The sequence below is a fragment of the Panthera onca genome, chromosome A2, assembly GCF_046562875.1.
Source record: "Panthera onca isolate mPanOnc1 chromosome A2, mPanOnc1 haplotype 2, whole genome shotgun sequence".
NCBI lineage: Eukaryota > Metazoa > Chordata > Mammalia > Carnivora > Felidae > Panthera > Panthera onca.
In genome coordinates, this window is record NC_138340.1 from 55516646 (window position 1) to 55533465 (window position 16820).

At 42.3% G+C, this 16820-nt stretch overlaps 1 long non-coding RNA gene across 2 annotated transcripts in view; it reads right to left on the reverse strand.

Annotated features, from left to right (window-relative positions):
• Nucleotides 1-539: 539 nt before the first annotated feature.
• The window catches only part of LOC132678888 (uncharacterized), a 43764-nt gene continuing 27483 nt past the window's right edge, over nucleotides 540-16820 (reverse strand). Inside the window, exons 2-4 of one of the 2 annotated variants that reach the window (XR_009609863.3) lie at nucleotides 14384-14468; nucleotides 9686-9763; nucleotides 540-4232 (exon numbers count right to left, since the gene is read on the reverse strand). This is a non-coding gene — a long non-coding RNA (uncharacterized LOC132678888). The remainder of the gene's footprint in view (nucleotides 4233-9685; nucleotides 9764-14383; nucleotides 14469-16820) is intronic. The other variant, XR_009609862.3, reaches the window with a different exon arrangement.

Below are 16820 nucleotides of genomic sequence, written 5' to 3' on the forward strand. Positions count from 1 at the left end.
CAATTCTCCCCAAATAGATGTGTACAGTCAATGTAAGCCCAATGTAGATCAATATCTCAGCAGGTATTTTTGAGGAAACGCATGTTGATCTTAAAATCTATATGGAGATTCAAAGGACCTAGAATAGGTAAGGACGATCTCAAAAAAAAAAAAAAGTTGGGGGACTTAACACCACCAGATGTTAAGAGTTTTTATAAATCCACAGGCAGTAAGACAGTGTGGCACAGCATAATCCTGTCAAATGGGCCAGAATAAGGAGCCCAGAAAGAGACAAACACATATTCCTTCAGCTGATTTACAGTAAAGATGTACTACAATTCGGTGGGGGAAAGATGATTTTTTCATTGAGTAGCATTAGTCCAATTGGATTTCCATATGGGGAAAAAAAACCTAACTCGTACCAAATACAAATATGAATTTGAGATGGATCATAGATCTAAAAATGATAAATCTTCTAGAAAAAAAAAAAGATAGGAATATCTTCATGACCCTATAGGATAGGAAAAGATTTCCTAAACAAAACAGACTGACAAAAGATGTTTGCAGTATATGTATGAAAAGTAACTCATATCCAGAACTTTTATAAATTAACAAGAAAAAACAAACATCTCAATTTGTTTTAATGGGCAAAAACTTGCATAGGCACTGTACAAAAGACGATATCCGAAAGGCCAACAAGTGCAACAGCAACATGAGTCATCATGGAAATGCTGATTAAAATCTCAGTAGGACACTATCACCGCCCTCTCTCCCCCATGACTAGTGTGTATGTGCTGGACTCAGAGAGATCTCCCTTCGAGGGAGGGTTGGGGACCGGTCATAGGGAGTGCTGTCAGCTCCTTCAACACCTGCTTCTGCTCTGGAGAACTGCCTTGCCTGGGGCCATGGCCCTCCCGCAGCAGTCCACATCCAGGGACTGAGCGAGGCAGGGTTCTAGGTCTGCTGTTTCCACCAAAGTAGTCACTGGGGTGGGCAGTGCTCACCCCGGGGCTCCCTGCTGGGTTGACTGGGGCTCTGTTGGCCCGCACCGCAGATCAGCTTCTCTCCCTCTGTCCAGTTCTGCTCCTCCCCTTTCTTTTCACAGGTGCTGAGCCCTAACAGATACCTTGCAACCCTGACTCCATCACAGCACCTGCCTCTGAGAAGCCAACTGTGACAGTGAGGATGTAGATGGATATGAAGCAACTGGAACTCTCGATTATTGCTGTTTGGAGAGTAACCTAAAAGCACTTCAGAAAACTGTTTGGCAGCATCTATTAAAAGCAAAGATGCAGATACCCTATGACCTAGGAAATTCTCTTCTGGGTAGATACCCAACCAAAATCAGTGCTTATGTCCACGAAAGCCTTGCTTGCAGAAGCTTTACTCATGACAGCCCAAACTGGAAACGGACGGGATGGTCACCAACAGGAGAATAGATGAGTACATGCTAAGTCTGGACAATGCCACACGACACTGGAAGTTAAAAGAAAAAAGCTCTGCTAAATATGGATGAATCTCATAGGCACTATGTTGAACTGAAGAAGCCAGACCTGAAGAGTGTATACTGTATGGCTCCATTTATGTGAAGTCTGAAACCATGGACAACCAATCTAAGATGATAGAAGTCAGGAGAGTGGACACTGGGGGTGCCTGGGCAGCTCAGTCAGTTAAGCATCTGACTTCGGCTCAGGTCATGATCTTGTGGTTTGTGAGTTCGAGCCCCGCGTTGGGCTCTGCGCTGACAGTAGGAGCCTGCTCTGGATTCTTTCTCTCCCTCTCTCTCTGCCCCTCCCCTGCACGAGCATGTGCTTGTGCGCTCTCTCTTTCTCTCTCGCTTTCTCAAAATAAATAAGGAAACTTTAAATAAAGGAAAGTGGACACTGATGCTGCAGGGAAGCTGCTGGGAGCTGGCAGTACCCCATTTTTTGATCTGGGTGGTGGCCACATGGATGTATACACATGCAAAAATCCATCATGCTCTACAGCTAAGATCTGTGCACTTTACCGAGTGTTATACCTTGATAAAAAAAAAAATAGGGTTAAAAACAAAGCAAAACAGAAGAAGTTCCAAGCTTTCATAACGACTCACATTTACTGAGAATATACTATGTTCTAGGACCCAGGCTCCACCTACAGACACACATTGACACACACAACACAGCCACACCAATACACATGTGCCAAACACACACACCAACATACACACACAGAGCAAAACCATAAAAAAAAAAAAATAAGATACAGCATGTGATACTTGGGAGAGGTTGGGGGCAGGTATTAGTGCAAATATTTGCATTGCTTATTTCAGTTTGCAAATCCTTTCAAGCTTCTTACTGTATTTCTTCCTTTCTACAGCCCGGGAGACCATCACGCTAATTCTGCCTGCTGAGAAACCATGCTCACTGTTGGGGAAGAAGGGATAACCAATTGCACATAGGCTCTTGTCCTTTGTTTTTGGAAAGTGAGGAAAATTGTGGTTTCTTTTCAGAGACTGGCAGGTTTAGAGCTCAGAGAAGCTTCGAATCACTAAGCTGGAAGAAGCACAGCCAGGTGAGGTATCTGAGGCACAGTAGGTGGCCCCAGGCCACACAATAAATGGGTGGTGGACCAGAAACCTGCTTAAAAATAAGATTTTAACTACCCCTAAGAGAGGCAATGCAATGGCATGAAACAAAAGTAGGGGTTGGAGTAGAAACAAAAACCAGCTCTTCTTCCTCCCCAGTTCTTCAAAGACCCACCTCCCTGTCGACTAGAACCCCCAAAGCAGCTCCTGTTAGAATAGACACTGAGTCCTGGCCTCCTTTCCTGCCAAAGGATTTCCAAAGATGCAAACAAGAACCACACTCAAGCATTCCTCCACCCACACTCAGAACCACATCCCAGCCAGAGAGAACGGAAGGGAACTCAGAACTCATTAGTGTCACCCCTGGGACCTAGGCAAAACACATTTCTAAAGGTCTAGGGCCTCAGATGGGGCCATCTGGGAACAAAAAGATGGAAAATCCCAGATCTCAGGGCTGGACTGTCAGGCAAGTGTCAGTCCATAGAAGGGGCTGCGGGCACAGCCATCCTGACACCAAAGTGAGGCATGGCCGACATGTGGTTAGGGCCGTCCTCAAAGGAAGCTGTCTTGGCAGTGGATGAGAGAAGTTCTAGCAAAATCCAGACTTGGTGCCATCCCCTAAGTCTTAAGTTGGGCTTCTTATGTGATGATTTAGTAGTTAATCCACTCAGCTGAGACCCTGGGCTTTCTGGCTGCCTGGAAGGAAGGGGGAGGAAGGAGGATCTTGGTCTTGGTGCTCGGCCCAAGTTCAATGACCATTGGGAAATTATGTAACAGACACACACCATGTCCGCCCACGGGTCTTTCCAGCACACCAACCTCAAGAGACCCTCCTACACCTTTGCTTAATTCAGTCTTAGCCCTGTACCTCTTGCCCAAGCAAGCTCCATTTTCTTTCTTCTTCTTTTAAATTTTTATTTATTTTGAGACAGAGAGGGAGAGCACGATCAAGGGAGGGACAGAAAGAGAGGGACAGAGAGAATCCCGAGCAAGCTCCATGCTGTCAGCACAGAGTCCAACACAGAGCTCCACCTCACAACCATGAGGTCATGACCTGAGCTGAAATCAAGACTCAAACGCTTAACCAACTGAGCCACCCAGGTTGCCCTCAAGCTCCACTTCCTGAAATCTTCTGAGCCCACTGTGTGATTGATTTTCCCTTTTAGGACCATGTGTTCTGGCCAGCATTTCATTGCTTTCTGACCTGGGCTTCCTGATTTCACCACTCCTACTGTCCTGTATAACAGCACAATTCCCCAGGGGGCAGACAGTGCCCCTACCAGTTTCTGCCAGCCCTACAACCAGAACCTAATGGGGTTGGCTCAGGGGCTGGGGCCACTGTCCCAAACAAAACTGAAAGGTATAAGCATCTTGCAACACCCCTGAATGCTTCCTGGTAGGAAAAATGAACTGATGCATCAACGTGCCCAGTTGACTCATGCCTGTTGGGCACAAGTGTGGAAGACTGGAGGATGCTCATAATGACAGCAAGTCCCTGCCCTCTGGACACTCCCGTCCTTGGGGTGAGGCTGGTACACAAAGAAAGAATAATCACACAGCTTTTGGGGGACTTTCAGGGCTGTACAAGGAAGTCAGCACAAAGGCAGCAGGTTTTCATTGTCAGCAGGTCTTCATTGTCAGCTGGAGGTTGCAGAGGTTCAAGGACAAGTGTGGCATCCAGTGGTCCCTACAGGGAGGAGGCAGTGAGTGGTGATATCCAGCAAAAGGCAAAATGGCTACCTCACTGGGGCCACATATGGTAATCTACGTTCCTTTCCTTATCTCCCCCTGGGTCGGTCTCTCTCTCTCTCTCTCTCTCTCTCTCTCTCTCTTTCCCTCTCCTCTTCTCTCCTTCCTTCCCCCTTTCCCCCTTTCTGGGTCTCTGGCACTCCTTCTAGTCTCTCAGTCTCTCTCTTAGTCTCCTGCTGTCACTCTGTCTTTCTGTGACCCTCTCTCTGTCTCACTCTCTAGATCTCTGTCTCCTTGCCTTCTCTTTGCCTCCCTTTATCTGTCTCTCGTTTCTCTTTTCCTCTCTCTCTCCCTTCTTTTTGTGCATCTGCTTCTTCTTCCTGCCACCCACTGGCTTCCTCTGCTTTTACTCAGTCTCTACCCCTATGACTCTGCCTGGCCAGTGCCCAGATCTCTGCACTCCTATGCTAGTGCCCTTCTAGCTACAGGACACCAAAGGAACTCAGAAACGGGGAACAATTACCCATACTCTATCCCAGAACCCTAAACACAAGAGAATTAGAAGGACTTCAGAGAGAATCTAATCCAACGCTTAAAAAAATTTAGGTATACTTTACATACAGTAAAATGCATGCATCTAAAATGCACAGCTTGATGGTTTTTACCTATATGTACATGCATGTAACTACCAGCCAGATCAAGATATAAAATAGTTACAGTTCCCCAGAAAGTTCCTTCACCTCGCTTTCCAGTCAATTCCCACTTCTCCAAAGGTGACTACTCATCTGAATCATTTCACTATAGTTTTGTTAAGCCATTCCAAAAATTCCTTTAAATAGAATCACACAGTATGTAGTCCTTCGAATCTGGCTTATCAGGTTCAGTATAATGTCTATGAGATTCACCTACATTGCTGTTTGCATCAGTAGTTCGATCCTTTTATTGCTGGGTTGCCAAATAGTATTCTGTTCTATGAATTACGGCTATCTCTCAATTGGTTTATTCATTCACCTGTTGATAGACATCTCGATTGTCTATAGTTTTTAGCTGTTAGAATACAGATGTTGTGAATGTTTATATAAAGTCTTTCTGTGGACATGGATTAGTCAACAAAGGGAATATTCTGGCACAAATGACTGAAAACTCCACTGATGGTCAAATCTTCGGGCATGGCTTGATTCAGGGACTCCCAGTCTCATCAGCCTCCACTCCATTTCTCCACTAGGCTTTTAACTTTACCTTTTTTGTATACACGAACCCATTCTCAGACTGTTTGCCCTCTCTCCATCCCACTTGTAACTCAACCTTTCACCACTGCTTATCCAATCAGCAAACATTTATGGGGCCAGCTCTGTGCCAAGCATTGAGCAATGTATGGGTAGGAAAACAATGGGTGAATGAGATCTATCCTTGTCCTTTGCCCTCATAAAAGGTCTAGTAGGAGAAATGGAAAGATAGGGGCACATAAACCCACAAATAGCTGTATATAAGCCAGGAGCTCCAATTACAAAAAGGAATTCTTCAAAAGGAAGGGGAGAGATGTCAATGACTGTCCTATTTGGGGACACTGGGATATGGCCACAAAGGTTTTCATTGCTTTCAACTCTGTGGGCTTCTCTGTGAAGTCTCTCTGCTGCTGCCCAGATGAAATCTTCCAGACGTCAGATGTCCACACAGGGGCTGTTTGTTTGCCTCTGATCACAGACTTGTTTATGAAGTAAGGCTTGGGGAAACATTCCTTGTTCAAATAGATGATTAAAACCCTGCAGGAAAATTCTGTGTCCTTGAGGTTGGGGAACTCAATGTTCCACATCAGTGTTGGTCTTTCCTTAAGGACCTTCCGCTCAGCCATGAGGGCTGGTGGGATGGATTATTTATTGTCTGGATTAAATGTGTCCTCTGGCTATAAAACAGGAGCCAGAGTCCTGAGTGACACTCCCAGGGCAAGACCAATTTGTCCCCAAGAAGAGCTCTAAGGATTGTGGTCTCTCTCTCCTTTCTCTTTTGTCATTTCAGGACAGAGAGATTCTAAGTAAGCATGGATATTCTGCCCCAAGGGGTTTTCACTTATGGGCATCCATTCATTTTATATTCATTTTGTTTATGCCTGATACACACTAGGCATTGGGCCAGGCTCTGGGCACAACAGTGAGCAAGACAGACCCAGCAGAGCTCACAGTCTGGTGGAGGAGACAGATACCCATCAAATCATGACTCCTATATTACACATGCAAGTATAAACCATGGCAACTGCCACAGAAGAAAAGCATAGCGTTTTTGGTGGGTACTTCAGGGTGACCTGGTTTAGATTAAGGATTCAGAGACATCTGAGTTACAGAAATTTGAAGGATGAGCACAAGTGACACAGGAAGGAAAGGAAGGCAACAGCATAGCATGTACAAAGGCACTGAGGGAAGATGAATTAGGGCATGTCCAAGGGACCAAGAGAAATTGGTGGGTGGAGCAGAGTGAGAACGGGGGAGAAAGATTCAAGTAGATAGAGGGTCAATCGCACCTCAGACCCTGTGGAGTCTGAGGAGTCAGAGTTATTCTAAGGGTCATGGGTGCTATAAAAGGCATAAGGAGGTGGCTGACATTGTCCTCCTCCCTCCCTCAGGCTGTCTCTCTCCCTGACCCTTTCTGACCACTGCACTATCTTTCTAAAATAGTCATTATCCCACACTCTCAGCCTAGAATCTGTCAGTGGCTCTTCATAGTGGACATGAAGTCAAATCTCCTTAGCCAGGCTTAAGGTCTTTATAATTGGTCAAGACCTTGAAGAATAAATAAGTGAGTAGAAATTCACTGGAAGTCATTGTTGCCTTTTCTTCTTGTGAATAATGCCATGCCACGAGCTGCTTTTGGGAGTCATGAAGCCACCTTTTCTTCTATTCCCAACAGTGGTCTGAGCATGGATACTGCCCACCACCATGACCATCATCATCATCATCATCTCCATTAGTTAAACTGTGGTTACTGTGCTAAGCATTTTGCACGTTGTATTGGATAGCTGTTGCTTTATAATAAAACAGCTTAAAATCAGTGACTTATAACCACAATCATTTATTTAGCTCACAATTCTGTGGGCTGGTAGTATAGGCTGGGCTCAGTTAGGCAGTTCTTCTAGTATTGACTGGATCTGTGTGTGTCTGTGCTTAACTGCAGACCAACAGGCTGGCTCTGCTTCTAGGGATTGACTGACTGCCAGCTGGGCTGATAGGGATGGCCAATCCTACATCTCTCATTATTCTTGAGCTTCTTCAAGCTCAAGATCAATATCCCCAGATTCAAGGCAAAGGAGAAAGAGACTCCCCCACTTGACAGGACGAATGATCATAGGGGAGGGTCCAGATTAGAAATTTCATTAGGACAAGGACTATTGTTCTCATTTTGATATTCCCCACAATTGGTACAATGTATGGCACATAGTGCATACATTCTCACCAAATGTTTGCTAATTTAGAGGTCCAAGGGGAACAATCATTGGCCCAAGGTCACACAGATTAGGACTAGACTCCCAGATTCCCCAACTTGCTTCCCATGGCAGTCTCATTATCTGGACCTCCTGCTGCCTGACTCCCCCAAAGTAGCCAAAAACAAACAAACAAACAAACAAACAAACAAACCCAACACGAGATTTGGGATGTGATTTTCTGTCTTCTTGACGGTGTCCCAAACCAGACACAGTCTCCAAAATGTACATCTTAGAATATCTGGCATCTGTATAGCATGTGGAAAGAGCACTGGGTCCAGACAGAGGCCCAAGTGTCTCACCCGCCTGATGTACGATCCCGGGCAAGTCGCTTAGGCAAGACCTACCTTTCTTCATCTGAAATGCAGGGCTATAAATCCCTGCCTGCATTCCAAGGCTATGTCAAAGATTAGAGGGGCTAATAGACATAAAGTATCTCAAAAGATTGTACCCACCTCAACTTACAGATCTCTCCAGGTTTGCTCCACTGCATTGGCTGTGGCACCACTCCAGTGCTCAGTGCTGGCCCCACTGCCAGTTCATCTCCCAACTGCTGTGGGCTCAGCCTCACACAGAGTCCTGTCTAGGCTTCAGCACAGCCTCCCCTCACCTTCACTGCAAGAAACACATGCCCTAGATGTCCTGGGCCAACCTAACTGGGCAACCAGAGGCTCTTGTTTCTAGACTCAGATGAAGAACTGTGCCCTGGGATGCCCACACTATGCTCTGGGGTGTCAGATCTGGTTTCCCCAGCAGCTGTCCAAAGGGGCCACACAACACATTCAGGGGAGCTAAGGCTCCATGGGGGTAAATTTGAACCAAGAATGACAAGAGATGGAAAGCCATCAGTGGATAAATTCCTCTCCCTTCCTTAATCACATACCCTGCCAAGATGTTCCAGTTCCATATGGCTTCTCCAGAGACATTCCATGGCTGAGTGGCCTCCTGTGTTTTCTTGTGCTCGTGACTAGCTTTGCAATGTACCACCTTGTGTTTGTTTTCTCTCCTTCCCTGCTTCCCTTCCAGTTTTTCCTCAATCTGTATTCCCCACCCCTACCCTGCAATGAAACATCAGTAGCTAAGTTATGCCTCCACCTCTTTTGTCTGGGCAGCCCAAGCCTAAGATGAAGAGAAGAAATAGAGAAAGTTGCCAAATCACAACCACTCAAAACTCATAATTGGTGTTGGTGAGGATACAGAGTCACTGGGACTCTTGTACGATGCTGGTGGAAATGTAAAGTGGAACAACCACTAGAGAATAGTTTGGCAGTTTCTTAAAAAGTTAAATACACACCTATGTGGCACCTGGGTGGCTCAGTCAGTTAAGAGTCTGACTCTTAATTTTGGCTCAGGTCACAATCTCATGGTTTGTGAGTTCAAGCCCCTCATTGGGCTCTGTGCTGATGGTGCAGAGCCTGCTTGGGATTCTCACTTTCTCCCTCTCTCTCTGCCCCTCCCCTGCTCATGCTCTCTCTCTCTCTCTCTCTCAAAATAAATAAATAGACTTACAAAAAAAGAAAACAATTAAACAGAATTTCTAAAAAAAAAAAAAAAGGTAAATATACACTTATGTGACCTAATATATTCCTAAGTTACATATGTCCACACAAAGACTTCTATATGAATGTTTAGAGCACCTGTATTTAAATAGTCCCCAACTGAAAACAACCCAAATGTCACTCAACTGGTAAATATATAGATAAATTGTGGTGTATTCATACAATGGAATTCTACTCAGCAATAAAAATGAATGAACTATTGATACACATAACATGGGTGTATTTCAAAACAAGTAGGTTGAGTGAAGGAAGCCAAACAGAGAAAGAGTACATACTGTTTGATTCCATTTACATAAATTCTAGAATATGCAAACTAATCTATAATAGGAGAAAGCAGGTCAGGGTTGCCTGGGGACAAGAGTGGAGGAGGGGTAGACTGCAAAGGGGCACAAGGAAATTTTGGGAGGGGGTGTCACCCACCTGATATACGATCCTGGACAAGTCTCTTGGGTAAGATCTAAGGTCATGTTGATTGGGGTGACAGTTTCATAGGCACATCTTAATAAAGATGTAAAAAGAAAAAAAAAAAAGAAATTACCAGCCCCATAAGTGAATTCAACCAAATCCTTAGAGAAACGATAACTTCAGTGCTATTTAAAGCATTTCAGTGCACAGAGAAAAAAGGAAAGCTTCCAAGTTCCTTTTATGAAACCAGCATAACTTTGATACCAAAAACCTGGCAAAAATAGCACATTAATGAAGAGTTTGCTGCTCTGTGCACACTTGTGGAGTTATTATTAACTCTGTAAATCAGCTATACTGCATCTGACCTAGTTTCCAGATTTTTATCTTTGGTTTTCAGAAATTTAATTACAGTGAGTCTTTGTGCAGATTTCTTCAGGCTTATCCTGCTTGGGGAAATTATCAACCACATAAAATGGGAAAAAGAGGCACACTGGCCTCTAAGACAGATGATAATGAGAAGGTTTCTAACTAGAGGGGTCCAGGACCAGGGGAAGAGCTCACACACCTCAGCGTGGTCTCCTTGATGACCCTCCTGGAACACCTACCCTCACCTTGACTCACCCCTGCTCTCCATGCCCATGGCTCCCACCTTAGCTTGTACTCTTCATCACCTCCTGCCTTTTTTCTACAAATCTCCAGCGGTCTCTGAGTGTCCTCTCCTTGCAATCCATCCTCCATAATGTGCAGAGAGCTACTTATGTCACATAGCTATGATCCTGTCACTGCCCTCCTCACTTCCTTTCACAGACTCTGCTCCTCCCGGGCCCATAGGGCAAGGTGCAAACTTCAGTGCATAGCTTCATTCTCCACAACACTCTCACTCAGCATTATATATAATGTTCCAACCAATGTTCTGATCATGCCAAAGAATTCCACTACATGCCTCTGCATCTTTGCAATGCTATTCCCTCTACCTGGGTGGTCTTCCCTCCCTCTCATCAGCCGAAAGCAGGTCTGCTCCCCATATCTGAATTGTGCCTCCATCGCCTAACTCAGGATAAGACCTGGCACTGGGAAGATAACATCAAAGATTTGTAGGGAAGAAGTGCTGCCGGATCTCACTCTGTGTGTCTCTTTGTTTGGTTGGTCCTGATCTACAGCCTTCATAACACAACCGTAATCATAAGGGTAGCACCTTCTGGAATTCTGGGAGTCATCCTAGCAAATGATCAAACCTCAGGGGGTCATGTGAACCTCCCAAATTTGCAGCTAGTTGGTTAAAATAATGGATGACTGGGGGGCCCATCTGAAGTGAGGACAGTCTCATTGGAGGCTGTGCCCTTAACCTGTGGAGTCTGTGATAAACTCTAGGTAGTTAGTACCAGAAGAGCATTGTGACATAGCAAAAGGCATTAAAATTTCTCAGTGAAAAAAAGGACGTAGAAAGAAACCACATCCTTATAATAGAATGCCAACTGATAGATGTAAAATACATTGTTGAAATGAGAAAATAACCTTTTTGCAAGCATCACAGTAGCAAGTGATTCAGGCAATGGATGCTAAACTTATGGGTGAATATTTGATGAGGTAGAGGATATTTATATCGTCTGAAAGTATCACTCCAAAAATTATCTACTAATACAAAAGAGAAGATACTAACTTTACGGAAGAGAAACCTGGAACATACCATTTTAACCAAGAAATAAAAGTTAACATCGCCGACAATAGAACAAACTATCATTAAGGGCCTCTTGATAAGATGCATAGAGAGGGACACAATATCACTTTGGTGATATTCCTGTTAAAAAGCATTATCTGAGTCTGATCAGGAGGAAAGATCAGACAAACTCAGATTGGGGGACATTTTGTAAAACACCTTGGCCTGTACTGTTTAACAATGTTAAAATCAGGAAAGACAAATAAAGGCTGAGGAATGGCTCCAGATTACAGAAAACTAAAGAGACATGAAAACTAAATACAATTTATGATTCCAGAATGAATACTGGACCAGAAAAACAAATATTATTGGGACAATTGGCAATATTTGCACAATGGTTTGTAGATTGGATAATATTATTGAAACAATGCTAATTGTACTGTGGTTATGCAAAAGAATTCTCTTGTTCTTAGAAAATAGACACTGAAATATTTAGGAGTACAGAGTAAAGAGACTGGGAGAACGAGAGAAAGGGATGAAAGAAAAGGGCAACATGGAAACATTTGGTGAATCTGGGTGAAGGGAATATGGGAGTTCCTTGTTACTATTCTTGCAACTTTTTGTTAGTATGAAATTACTTTAAAATATAAAACTGAGGGTGCCTGGATGGCTCAGTTGGTTAAGCACCCAACTCTTGATTTCCGCTCAGGTCATGATCCCATGGTTCATGGGTTCTAGCTGGAGTCGGGCTCCCCACTGATAGCACAGAACCTGCTTGGGATTCTCTCTCTCCCTCTCTCTCTCTGCCCCTCTCCCTGCTTGTGCTCTCTCTCTCAAAATAAATAAATAAACATTTAAAAAATAAAATATAAAACTGAAAAAACTATGTTTAATGTTATTCTATTTTACTTTAAAATCAGATACACATATATTTACACATGTGCATATAATATATTCAAAATAAAAGACTACAAGATATAAACCAAAAAGTTAATAGTTCTTTTCTCTGGTGGTGAGATTTAGGTTAGCTTCTTCTTTTTCCTCAACATTAGTTTCTCATTTTTCCTAGAATAGTTGTGAACTCTTCATAATGACAACAACAAAAGAAATAATAAAGGTTGGACACATGATGAAAAAAATCACTCTTCAAACACCAAAAACACTCCTGAAGAAAGAACAAATGACTCATTCCCTGCCTCCCTGCCTCCCTGCCTCCCTGCCCCCCATTATCCATGTTGTGTTCCTGTCTGTAAACCATGGTTGTCTCTGTCCATGTTCAGGAGGCCCCTTGGGGCAGACAGTACCCACGTGATCTTCCAGGGGACCTCACAGTGCTGTTACAACAGCCCCATGTGATGTGGGCACAGATGACCCAAGCTCAGACAGGAATCAAAATGTCCTAGAAAGAAACTTAGAGCAGAAGAAGCTGGTGACTAGGAAACAGCAATAGGGACAAACAAAAAAGCCCCAACAACAAAGCCTACTCTCTCTAGACCAATGACCAGAGAAAGGGAAGCTTAGCAAGACAGAAAACTTTTAGACAATTACTGCTCTACCCTAGTTAAACATCACAGAAACCATACCAGAAAAGGGTAAAAGGGAGCTAGACTTTGACATTTGCAAGGCTGTAACAAGGCATCCCAACATCCCTGCTGGGGTGGTGTCAGAGAAGGGCAAGCAGGGATCTGGGACTTTCATCTCTGCTGGCCATTAATGCCTCCCTGCTGCCACTGCAGTAGGGAGCCTGGAATTCTACCTCCATCTTGGACTAATAAGGTATTCCTCCCACTCCCCACTGGGGTGGTGTCAAAGGACTTCTAGTGGGAGTCAAGGCTTTCACCATCTCCCAGCAGTAATGGAGAGTGTCAATAGAGACCCATGGGGAGCCAGGATTCTCAGCTCAACCCAGCAGTAATGAGGAACCTCCCCCCTTGGGTTTCAATAGAGGCTGAGTGGGAAACCCAGACTTCTAGCTCCTATTGTCAGTAATGAGGATTTGCCACCCCCCCCCGCTTCTCCTGTGGAAATGGTGTCAAAGAAACCCAGCTAAACAGGAGGTTTAAATAATACAAAAATATCCAGGTTTCAATAGGAAATCACTCATTATACCAAGAGACAGGATGATTTCAGATTGAATGAATAAAAAAAATCAATAGATGCTAACACGAAGATGAGACAGATGTTAGAATTATCTGACAAAAGTCTGAAAACAGCCATCATTAAAAATGCTTCAACAAGCAATTATGAATAAACTTGAAATAACTGAAATAAATAGAAAGCTTCAACAAAGCAATAGAGAATATAAAGGAAACCCAATGGAAATTTTAGAAATTTAAGTCCTAAACACAATAAAATAACCTAAATAAAAGTTCAGAAGGTGGACTCGGCAGAGAATGGAGGGGACAGAGGAAAGAATCAGTGAACCGGAAGATAGAACCATAGAAATTACCCAATTTGAACAGCAGAGAGAAAACAAACAGGAAAAGAAAAGAGGACAGAGCATCAGGGCTCTGTGGGACTATAACAAAAGATCCAACCTTTGTGTCATCAGAGTTCCAGAAGGGGCGGAGCAAGGGCATGGGGCTCAATAAGCACTAGAAGAAATGAGGGGACATTATGAACTTAAACATTTGTTAAGAGGGCAGGTCTCACGTTATGTGTTCTTACCACAAAACAAACAGGTAGACAAACAAATCAACACAAAGGGACATAGGGAAATTTTTAGAAGTGATCAATATGTTTATTACCTTGATTAGGGTGATGGTAATGTGAGTGTATACATATGTCCAAACTCACCAAATTATACACGTTAATTATGTGCAGGGTTTTTGTATATCAATCATGCCTAAATAAAGTGGAAAGAAAGAAAAGAAATAACAGCTGAAAACTTCACAAGTTTGTCAAGAGAAGTAAGCCTACAAATTTAAAAAGCTTAGGCTATGTCAAATAAGATAAATCCAAAGAAATCCACAATAAGATACATCACAATTAAACTTATGAAAACTAAAAACAAAGGAAAACATCTTAAAAACCATCAGAGAAAAACTATACTTTACCTATAAAGAAGAAGGAATTCGAAGACAGAAGTTTTCTCATCAGAAACAATGGAAGTCAGACAAACAGGGTAGTATTTTTCAAGAGCTGAAAGAAAACAACCATCAACCCAGAATCCTGTAACCAGTAAAAGTATTCTTTAGGAATAAAGAGGATATCGAGTAATTCTCAGATGAAGGGAAACTAAGAGATTTGTCACCAGCATATTTACCTTAAGAGAATGGCTAAAAGAAGTCCTCTAAACAGAAAGGTAATAAGAATAATAATAAAAATCACTTTGAAACATCAGGAAAAAAAAGAAAGCACACAGTAAGCAGAAATATGAGTAAATAAAATAGGCTTTCTGTCTTCTCTGGAGTTTCCCAAATTATGTCTGGTGGGTGAAGCATAAATTATAACACTGGTTGCTATGGTTCTACATGTATACAGAAGAAACATCTTAGACAGTTATGTTATATATATTATATAATATTTATATTATAAATAAATGGGGCGAAGAGACATAAAGGGCACTAAGGTTTATATACTTCAACTAGTAAAATGATGACATCAATAGACTGATAAGTTTTGTGTGTACAATTCAACACTTACAACAACCAATAAAAAAATCTATACAGGGATATACTCAGAAACACTATTGATAAATCAATATGGAATTCTAAAAAAATGTTCAAGTAAGCCACCGGCAGGTAACAAAGAGCAAACAAGGGGCGCCTGGGTGGCTCAGTCAGTTAAGCGTCCGACTTCGGCTCAGGTCATGATCTCACGGTTCGTGAGTTCGAGCTCCGTGTCGGGCTCTGTGCTGACAGCTCAGAGACTGGGGCCTGCCTCGGATTCTGTGTCTCCCTCTCTCTCTGCCCCTCCCCTGCTCATGCGCTGTCTTTCTCTGTCTCTCAATAATAAATAAATGTTAAAAAAAAATTTTAAGAAACAGCAAACAAATAAATTGAAAACAGAAAATAAACAAAAAATAAAATGGCAGACCTAAGCCCTATAATATCATCATTTACATTAAATTTAAATGACCTAACTATACAAATTAACAGAGACTGGCAGAGTAGATTAAAAAACAGAAACCAACTCTATGCTGTCTATAAGAAATTCACTTCAAATATAATGGTATAGTCAAGTTGAAAGCAAAAGAGTGGAAAAAGATACAACATGAAAACATTACTTAAACCAACGCAGGAGTGTCTATATTGATGTCTCGTAAAGTAGACTCCAGGAGAAAGGAAATTACCAGAAACAGAGTGGGACATTATATAATGATAAAAGAATCAGTCCACCTAGAAGGCACAGCAACCCTAAATGTGTACGTACCAAATGAGAGCTGCAAAATATGTAAAGCAAAAAATGATAGAACTGAAAAGAGAAATAGACAAATTCATAATTATAGTTGGAGTTTTCAACAGCCCTCTTTCAATGATGGCTAGACAGCTAAATAGAAAATCAGCAAGGATGTAGAAGAATGCTACATCACACCAACCAACACTCCACCACCACCAGCAGAATACACATTATTTTCAAGTACCCATGGAACATATATCAAGATAGATTATATCCTGGGCCATAAAAAACTCAACAAATTTAAAAGAATTGACATGATACAGAATATATTCCCTGACCGCAATGGAATCAACTACAAATCTGTAACAGAAAAATAACATGAACAGCTCCAGACACTTGGAAACTAAAAATCACATTCCCAGGCAATCCATGGGTTAAAGAGAAGTCTCTAGGGTAATAAAAGTACATTGACCTGAATGAAAAAAAACACGACTTATCAAAATTTATGGGAAAGAGTTAACACAGTGCTGAGAAGGAAATTCGTAGAATTAAATGCATCACTTACAAAAGAGGAAAAATCTCCAATCAATAATCTAAGCTTCCATGTCAAGAACTTAGGAAAAAGAGCAAAGCAAAGCAAACCAGAAAGAATAAATTAGTAAGTAGCAGACATCAAAGAGATTAAAAATAGAGAAAATCGATATCACATTTCTTGATGTCAAATTATATTACAAAATTACAGTGTCAAAACAGTATGGTGTAAGCATAAAAACAGACACGTATGTCAATGGAACAAAACAGAAAGCCAGGGAATAAACCCATGTATATATGGTCAATTAATTTATGACAAAAGAGCCAAGGATATACAATGAGGAAAGGACACTCTCTTCAATAAATGGGGTTGGGAAAACTGGACAGCCACATGCAAAAGAGTGAATCAGGACCCCCATTTTATATCATGGACAAAAATCAACTCAAAATGAATAAAAGACTTGAGTGTAAGACTTAAAACTATAAAATTCATAGAAAAAAAACATAGGGGGTAAGCTCCTTGGCATCAGTCTTGGCAATGATGTTTTATATTTGACACCAAAAGCAAAGATAAACTAGTGGAGCTACCTCACACTAAAAAGCTTCTGCACAGCACAGGAA